This window comes from Vicia villosa, linkage group LG3 (genome assembly GCF_029867415.1).
Source record: "Vicia villosa cultivar HV-30 ecotype Madison, WI linkage group LG3, Vvil1.0, whole genome shotgun sequence".
Lineage (NCBI taxonomy): Eukaryota > Viridiplantae > Streptophyta > Magnoliopsida > Fabales > Fabaceae > Vicia > Vicia villosa.
In genome coordinates this window covers 124,866,288-124,873,481 of record NC_081182.1, presented here as the reverse complement: position 1 = coordinate 124,873,481, position 7,194 = coordinate 124,866,288, and positions in this window count along the sequence as shown.

Genomic DNA, 7,194 nt, shown 5'->3' with positions numbered 1-7,194 from the left:
GATTTTAATTGACTTTGGAGGCTAACCCTTTCCAGGGGTTTTTGTTAAAATGAAGGAATGTGTGGAAGCTAACCCTTTCCAGGGATTTTGACATGATGGCAGAAAGATTATCTAATGGAGACTTCTTGTTTAAAGCCCAAGATGAAGGCTGACACATGCTGAGGAGAAGTAAACATAGATCCTAGACTCTGCTAAGGAAGATTGATGAAGATAAGGGTGACAGAGACTGTCCATGTCTCTCATTCCAAAAATGTACTCAATGCAGAATTGAGACAAACTTAGCTTGTTTAAGGTCTGGTTTAAATTGGAAGAAACTCACCAGGGTATGTTAAAAGGTGACTAAAGACCTGTTCATATGTTTATAAGAAACCTGATGGGTCCTTGTATACAAGCTCAAGAGGAAGCTGGAAATGCTTTTAAGAAGCCTGTGGGTCCTTGTACAAAGCCCAAGAGGAGGCTAATCGAGGGTCCTTGTTATAGCACAAGAGAAAGCTATGTAGTTTTGAACTTATTTTGGCTCTAAGCAAATGGGTAAGAGGTTTCACCGGGAATAATTCCTCTTTGGGTGGATGTGTCCTATTATTTTTGGATTCTAAGGTTTTTGCCAAGATGTTTCACCGGGAATAATTCATCTTGGGGGTTTGAACTACAGATCTCTAATTAGGAAAGAGCCTTCACCGGGAAGACATTCTCAATCCTAGGCCATATTCCTATAATATATATAGTTTAACTGTCCTAGGGTTTATACTCAAACGTAGTTCTAAACTAATATATATGCACAATTTATATTTGACAGTAATTTAAATAAAGACTGTAAATTGAAAGCTTGTAAAGCCTAACCTGGATGGAGTGGAGGCCATTGAAGAAGTATGTACAGAGCCTCAACAGTAATTTTTGTTGTTTTGTTGATAACAGTTGAATATATATATGATAAACAGTTAATGGTTTTTGAAAACAGAAGAAGTGAAGATGGACAAAGGTCACATAGGTATCTGAAGAGTTTCACCGGGAATAATGCCCTTCAAATACCAGAAGAATGTTTTGAAAACAGAAAGAAGATTTTGAAAATACAGTTTTGAAAACAAGCTAAGAAGAGAAGGTTTTTGGGACTTACACTCTATTAGAGGCCCAGTACTTTACAGTACTGGTGTAAAAGCAATTTGAAAAATGATTTGGAATGATGCAAGGTTTTGTTGTTTGAAAACCTTAATCATCCGTTTAATCAGAGATTGAAAATAGTTTTGAATATTGACAAAAATCAACTCAATTAAGGCAAAGATGAAATCTATACCCAATTAAGACCTAAATAATTAGGGTTTTATCATAAAATTATTCACAAAGTAATTAGGTTAAAACAAAATGAAAATATATATTTTAAAGTATTTAAGAAAATATTTAAAACATACTATTTTAAACCTAATTAAAATACATGAAATAAATAATATTTTTATGATTTTTTTGGTTATTCACAAAGTATGTATATTAAATAGCAAGTGTGTGAAAAATGAAGTGAAAATGATTTAATTTGATAAGTTTATTAATTGTGTGAAGTTTGTATAAAAAAAAGAATGAAAATGGATGCTAAAAAATTGGTTTGGCCCTAGAGAGGTTCGAACCCACGCCCTTCATGATCACATTTCAAAACTTAACCAACTGAGCTGCGCGCGCAGCTTGTTAACTATATACACTCAATATATTATATTTTCAGATAAGCCAGGAAATTCAAATTTTACGCGCGCCATGTTCATCTTCTTCCTCGAGCTTCAGATTTTTCAAATTCCTAACTCTCTGGTTTCTCAACTAAATGGCATGATGTAAACATCAATCTCACTCGTTTTTGGACAAGGAACATGATTATGGGCTCAGAATTCATTTATTCTAAGTGTAACTAACGAATTTCATTATGAACACGAAGAACACATAAACCCTAATTTTAAAATTAAATGATGCACAAGATGAATAAATGAATGATGATAGAGGGTTTTCAATCCTCTGATGATGCTGAACAAGATAGAATCGAGCTTTACCACAAAGAGTGCTTAAATTAAAGAGGTGGAGTTCAGAAACTTACCTCTGAAAATGGAGGTCGTGAGGATGATGGAGAGCACCTGGGCTTGAATGAATGATCTCAATAGCTTCCCTGAGACTCAATGATGCTAACTGAATACTTATTGCAGCCTGAATCCTTCTGAATTGTTCTATGGACCTCCCTCGATTTCAGCTTCAAGTGAACATGGAGGGTGTTGATTCTTGAGTTACAGATGAGCTGCAGCCATCTGGTTAGCTTCACTATGACCTGAGGAGTGTGCCTGGATGATTGGCTTGGCTTGGAACCTCCTGAATTACTCCATGGACCTCCAACTGCAAATGCTCCAAAGTGAGAGCAACAATGGTGTTCCTCCACTTACAGAAGTGATCCAGGTGCTTGGATCACCTCAAATGACCTCCCTTGAGATGTTAGAATGTTCACTTCCCAAAGATGAGCTCTGGTTTGAAGAAATCGATTCTTCTTGCCAAAGAACTTTGAAAAACAATGAACATGAGAAGAGAAAGAGAAAGCAAGGAATATGGTTGCTTTGGTGTGTTTTTCTACTGAAGTATGCTCTCCTATTTATAGGCAAATGTCTCAGTACTGAGTGAGAGTGTGAGCTTGCTTAATGGGAGAGTTTTGGTTTCTTAGCCATGAAGAAATTCAAAGAATCTCCAAAATGCAATGATGCATTTTCGGGCTAGCTTCCCCTATCCATTGATTCCATCTGATCTTAGGGGACATTTCAGATGCAAAGTGAGCTCCAATTGGTTGATGAGAAGATTCCTTTGGGTGATTCATCAATTTGCCATAAATTCACAAAAGTAATCATTACATAATCACATGTTCTTGTTTTTAGAATCTTCTTCAATTCTTATGGCATGGTGAAAATGAATGCATGGCATGGTTTCAGATGTGTTATGGGTCGTGTAGCATCCATAAGAGAGGTTATTTGCACAAAATTTGCAAAGTCCAAAAGTGTCCATGACCTATAATTTTACTTTATGAGGCCAACTTTGAACAAGCATAACTCTTAGCTCAAATTGAATTTGGAGAAGGTTGAACACAATTTGGAAAGCCCTAAACATCTACTTCAAATCATTAGTTTATGTCTTCTTCAGAATCATTTGGGAAATTTGTGAAAAATGAGCCCAAAGTTGGATGAAAACTAGGTTAAAACACTTAGAAAAATTTCTAAGTGTTTATGACCTAAACTTCAAAATTTCCAAAACTTCATAAATGATTGATCTTTTGAAAAAAGTTCCTTTGTAAGATGTTGTTTTATTTTGCAAGATCTACAACTTTCATGTTGGAAGTTTTTTGAGTTGTGTAGGTGAAATTTTGAGTTCTCACTATGCCCTCAAAAACCCTAATTCCCGACTTTTTGCTCCTTGATGAATTTCTTTGAATTTCTTTGGTCAAATGACTTTGACATCCATATATTGATGATATTGATCTTTGAAAGTCATTTTTTGACCAAAAATCTTAAAAGTCAATGATGATCCCACACAGTTGACTTTTCCTGACAAAGTGAATTTTTGGGCTTTTGTGTAGAAACAAGATCTTTTCCTCAAATGAATGATGTAAATGGATTATATTGAGGTAGTAGAGATTCTTGAATCATGTCTTGAGTTTTGGATCCATGCCCTGATTAAAAGTCAACTATCTTGGTGAATTAGGTCAAAAACCCTAATTGTCGACCAGAGGACAATGATGAGTGTAGACTTTGAACTGAGGTGTAATGTCCAGTGGATCTTGTCATAAGAGTTATTTGAATATGATTGATGTCTTTGAATGGTCTCTTGGGGCTTTTTAGGGTTTCCCAAAGGTGATCCCTGATTTTAGTCCTTGATAGGCTCTAAACCCTAGTCTGTTGATCTGAGTAATCCTGTACTTAGATGACTGGGTGTCTTAATTAATCATAGGTGTAATAATGAGGCTTTTGAGTCTTATGATTGTATTAGAGACTAATCCCACTATTGATTGATCCTTTTCCTGAGTTTTCTTGTCTTTGAACACCCTCGATTGAATGCCAGACTGCCCTGGGTACTTACTTTGACTTGATGAAAATCCTGAAGATATGTCATCTCAGGGGGGTCAAAAATTAGGGTATGACAGATGCCCCTATTTAAGTTTCTTTTATCTGGAGGGAGAGAGATTGAGATCTCGATCTCTCCTGCGTAAAAGAGACTTAAATATCGAAGAACGCCCGAATTTTGGGCGCTCCTGAGATGATAAAATCTTTGCATGACTTGATCCCGTTGTCGCACTTGGCGGGGGATGAGGAGACAAACTCCTGCAGAAATACTTGATGTGGATTCTGGTGAATGGATGGCAATGTAGGATGCGCAATCCATCTTCTTTAACTAAGTGTTGATACTTAGAAAAAGGTAAACAACCTCCTCTCGTTCCGGATGTCCATATCTCGAAACTGGTCTTAGTTGTGTTTGGAAAATATCTCAGATAAAGTGAAAATTTCCAAAGGTTTGTTTCCTCTTCAAACTTCTTATCAGCGCTTGGAGATAAGATACCATTTGACGGTAATAAAGAAACTTCAAAGATTTGTTCCCTCATCAAACTTCTTACCAGCACTTGGAGGTAAGATACCATTTGACGGTAATAAAGAAACTTCAAAGGTTTGTTTCCTCATCAAACTTCTTACCAGCATTTGGAGGTAAGATACCATTTGACGGTAATAAAGAAACTTCAAGGTTTGTTTCCTCATCAAACTTCTCATCAGCACTTGGAGATGAGATACCATTTGATGGTAAAAAAGAAACATCAAAGATTTGTTTCCTCATCAAACTTCTTACCAGCACTTGGAGGTAAGATACCATTTGATGGTAATAAAGAAACTTCAAAGGGGTTGTTTCCTCATCAAACTTCTCATCAGCACTTGGAGATGAGATACCATTTGATGGTAATAAAGAAACTTCAAAGGGGTTGTTTCCTCATCAAACTTCTCATCAGCACTTGGAGATGAGATACCATTTGACGGTAATAAAGAAACTTCACCATCTTCCCTTTTGACCTGGCATCTTTGAAAGATTGTCATATGGGCCCGCGCTCTTTTGAGGGGCTAATGACTTTGTTTGAAGGCGGACGAACTGTTTTCGGGGTGAAAACTGCCATTCGTCGACTCTGTACCTGGGGAATCAACAAACTGTTTTCCTAAGAGGAAAACTACCATTTATCGACTCTGGTGGGAACTAAACATCCCTGAAACAGACAAACTGTTTGAAGAAACTGCCATTTGTCGATCTCTTGAGTATTTAACAGACAAACTGTTTTTCCTTGGGGAAAGACTACCATTTGTTGACTCCGCTGGGGATCATGAACTATCTTCTGGATGAAGACTACCATTCACTGATTCTGCTGGGGAATCATTTGTCGATCTGCTGGGAGATTCTGAATTATTTTCTTTGACGAAAAAGTGGCATCTCTCGACCTTGCTGGGGAAATACCAAACCTGTAGGGAATTCCAAAATGCGAAGCAGACTATCTTATCTGAAGAAGACTGTTGAATGTCGCTCTGCAGAAGAATCTCGGCCGAGGAATTCCAAAAGTGAACAAACTATCTCCTTGGGGGAGACTACCATTTGTTGACTTGCTTGGGGAGATCCTTGTGTATGAACTGTTGTCTCGAAGGAAAAAGTTTCTCCGGAACTTGCAGGGGAAACTTGAGTTCACGCCTCAATGACTTAGGCATTCACAGGATCAAAGCCTGATTCGGCTATGCAATTATGATGTAATGTATGCATGAACATTATGACAATGATAAAATGTAAAGTGAATGTGAATAGAATTGCCGCGGATGTAAAATCCTATGATACGACTGAAATTCTTGTGGATCAGAAGATGTCCTCTTCTTGAAGTTCGAACTCTCTTGGGAATATCTGGTTATCAGTTGTCCGCTGTCCGAAGTAAGTAATATGAATTGAAGTGAAGATCCGTCATCGGGAGATGTTCGCAAAGCGACCTCATGGGGAAAACTTGGTTCCCGGAGTCTCAACCGTTCTCGGAACAACTATTTGCATTCTTCCTATTGTTTGTAAACCTTAGAAAGAAATTTCACCTTTATTTTTGCAAGTAAATTCATTTTATTTTATGAAAACATTTGTCTCAAGAAAATGACTGTTTAAAATTTAAAATGCATTTCAAGAAACTGAAAAAGACTAGATTGCAAAGGAAAAGCACAAGGCTCAAATTATTATATATGGAATGGTAATCAGCCAAATGCTTGATTCCATGGAGTATTTACAAAGTTGGAAATTGGTAATTTTCGGGAAAAGGGCTACGATGAAACGTGACGACCGTTATCTCTCCCTTCCACTCCGAGTTGCGCTGTATTCGTGCTTCGTAGAAGATGACCTACTGCTGATGAATACTCCGCTATGGATTTTGAATGATCAAGTTTGTCCTGAACACAGTTACTTGCCATATATCCCTAACTTTTGCGTAAACTACCCCTTTCGGGTTTTAAGTCTACCGGGATTGAAAAAAAATTTTTTTTATTTTTTTTTTATGTCTCTAACTTTTGCCTGAATCGCCCTTTCGGGTTTTCGATTCACCGAGACGCTCTTTTTTGCCTAAGCCGCTCTTTGCGAGTTTTCAACTTAGCGAGCTGTTCTTTTGTTTTATTTAGGCGAAGTATTTCTTGACTGCGTCGACGTTCACAGGACGGGTGAATTCTTTTCCATCCATAGTCGTGAGTATTAAGGCTCCTCCTGAGAAAGCTCTCTTGACCACGTAGGGGCCATCATAATTGGGAGTCCATTTCCCTCTCGAATCTGTGAGAAAAGATTGAATCTTTTTGAGTACAAGGTCGCCTTCTTTGATTGTGCGAGGTCGAACCTTTTTGTCGAAAGCTTTCTTCATTCTTTGTTGATATAGCTGTCCGTGGCATAAAGCTGTCATGCGCTTTTCTTCGATTAAGTTCAATTCATCGAATCTGCTTTGACACCACTCGGCTTCTGTTAATTTTGCTTCCATCAAGACTCTCATTGATGGAATCTCAACCTCTATTGGTAGGAATGCCTCCATGCCATATACAAGGGAGAAAGGAGTTGCTCCAGTCGAAGTACGTACTGATGTACGGTAACCATGAAGAGCATACGGGAGCATTTCATGCCAATCTTTGTAAGTGATGACCATCTTCTGAATGA